Below are 2,791 nucleotides of genomic sequence, written 5' to 3'. Positions count from 1 at the left end.
GAAACCTAGCAGGAGAAAATCTAAGCCCACGTCTGAGAGGTGAACCCCATCCCGCCTGAAATAGCCTGGCAGCATATCCTCCAACTCTCTGTGCCTAATTACAACCCCCCCCACTCGCCTCACATATGCCGCCATGATTTTGTTGACCTTACCCTTAATTTTCGCCACCGCGGAGGGGTTCCGCGCGTGCCGCCAATAAAACCTCGGAACCATTTCCGACCACACCACTATAACCCCTGGCACTAACTCCAGCAACTTGTCTACATCCCTCTTCATACTTTCGATCAAAACCTTCTGCGGCAATGACCCCACGTCATTGCCTCCAGCATGCAGTACCACAATGTCCGGGACCTGGCCCAACAAAATTTTACGAAATACTTCCCCACAAACAGCATTCCAACCCCAACCCCGGTATCCAAACCACCGGAGCTGCACCAAGGAGCTTGGAAAGCCCAGCTGTAGACCCCGATGTCGAACTGCAGCTCTCCGATGTGCCCAGTAAATATATGAGTGGCCAACCACCCATGCCGTCCAACCTGTAAAACATAAAACACAATTCCAACCATGACACAACATTAACATAACAAACCCCTCTGACCACCCATAGGCCTCACACCAACTTGTCTGGCCTAACATACGACCTGAACCGCAGGGACTCCCACCTGCCGATCCTCTTCACCCTCTCATCACCCAACCCCAGCCTCGCCGCTTCCGTAGCCGCACCAATCCTGAAGGAATGGGTCCCAAACTGCCTTGGGTCCACTCCCAACTTCTCCAAAACCTTCCGCATCACCTTGAGGAACTGGAACTTCGACAGTGAAGAACCATCCTCGTGTCGAAAATATGAACCTCCGGCCGTCACCCGGACTCCGTGGAAGGCCGTGGCGCACGTGACCGGGCACGTGCCCCCCCCCGGGAGCTCCCGCAGCGTAACCAAGGTCCCCTTCCCCATCATGTCCGTTTTGGACCGCCTCAAATTAATCACCACCTTGTCACTCCACACCTCCACATCCGCTGCCTGAAGCCCCCCCGCCCCTTGGCGGTTGCTGCTTACCAGCTCGCTGATCCGAAACGCCCCGAAAAAGGCGAAACTAAAAACCACAGAGAACAACTGAACTTCGTAACTCGAAAAACACACACCGGGCAAGGCCCCCACAATCCGTTGCAGCAACTCAAACGACACCGGCCTCCTGGAGTCCACCGACACTTTCCCCCTCCTTAGCCCTTTCAGCGCCTGCCTCACCAGAAAGTGTTTCGTGGCGTCCTCCCAACCATTGAATTTAAACAGGAAAGCTAGCGCCGCCAGCTTTCGCCCTATCACCGCTGCTGAAGACCCTTTGGTAACCGATCTACACACAAGCCACAACAGCGTGTCCAACCGGCCCTCCTGCGAGGGCTGGCCCCCCGACTGTTGCACCAATTCCTCCCACTCTCCCCACACCTTACTGTAAGCCGTCCATGTAGCGGGGGCCAGGGAGTCCCGTATCAGTCCACCAAGCATGATGTCCCGAGCCGCCACATCTCTTCCGGGCAAGACATCCCCTCCTCCTGAGCTCCCGGCACCGCCTGCCGAAACCTCTCCCACTGCGAACGAGATAACGCATCGGCAATCACATTCAACAGACCGGGCACATGCCGGGCCCTAAAAACAATATTAAAACGCATACACAACAATACGAAACGGCGGAGAAGCCGAACCACCGGGATAGAGGACGCTGACAGCCCATTCACTGCGTCCACCACTGCCATATTGTCCGAAAAGAAAACGACCTTCCTGTCCCTCAACTGCAGACCCCACAGTGACAGTGCTACGACTAGCGGGAATAACTCGAGGAACGCCAAGTTGCGGATCAGCGGGCTGACCCTCCACTCCGTAGGCCAAGTCCCCGCGCACCATTGCCCGGAGAAGTAGGCCCCAAACCCAACGCTACCCGAAGCGTCCGTGTAAAGCTCCAGTTCCTGAGACGAAGCCACCGGCTCCCGAAAAAATACCTTCCCATTAAAATCCCGCAAGAATTCACCCCAGACCCCTAGGTCGGCCTTCATGGCCGCCGAGACCCGGATAAGGTGGTGCGGGAACGCCACCCCCGCTGTCGCCCGGGCCAGGAACCTGTTAAATACCCTGCCGACTGGGATCACCCGACAGGCGAAGTTAAGCCGGCCTAGCAGCGACTGAAGCGCCCGGAGCGTGACCTTCTTCGCTCCTCGTACCTCCGCCACTGCCTGCCGCAGCGCCACCAACTTATCCTGCGGCAGCCTACACTCCCCTTTGATCGAGTCGATCTCCAAGCCCAAGAAGCTCAAGCACGTCGTAGGACCCACCGTTTTGTCACCCGCCAGAGGGACTCCAATAACGTGCGCCACCCATTCCAGAGTCCTCAATCCCCTCCTGCACTCCTCCGAACCGGAAGGCCCGACGCACAGGAAGTCATCCAGGTAATGGACTACCATCCTAGTGCCCGCTTCCAACTTCACCACCCATTCCAGGAACGTGCTAAACTTCTCAAAGTATGCACACGATATCGAGCACCCCATGGGTAAACACAAGTCCACATAGTATGCCCCCTCAAAATGACAACCCAGCAGGTGATGGCACTGCGGATGGATTGGTAAAAGGCGAAAAGCCGCCTCAATGTCCGCCTTAGCCAACAACGCCCCCCGTCCCGCTCGCTGCACCAGACTCACCGCCTGATCGAACGAAGCGTACGAAACCGAACAGAGGGCCTTGTCGATGTCGTCGTTGACCGACGACCCCTTGGGGTAGGACAGGTGATGTATCAGGCGGTACTTG

Source organism: Pelobates fuscus, chromosome 11 (assembly GCF_036172605.1).
Source record: "Pelobates fuscus isolate aPelFus1 chromosome 11, aPelFus1.pri, whole genome shotgun sequence".
NCBI classification, from domain to species: Eukaryota; Metazoa; Chordata; class Amphibia; order Anura; family Pelobatidae; genus Pelobates; species Pelobates fuscus.
This window is presented reverse-complemented; position numbering follows the sequence as displayed.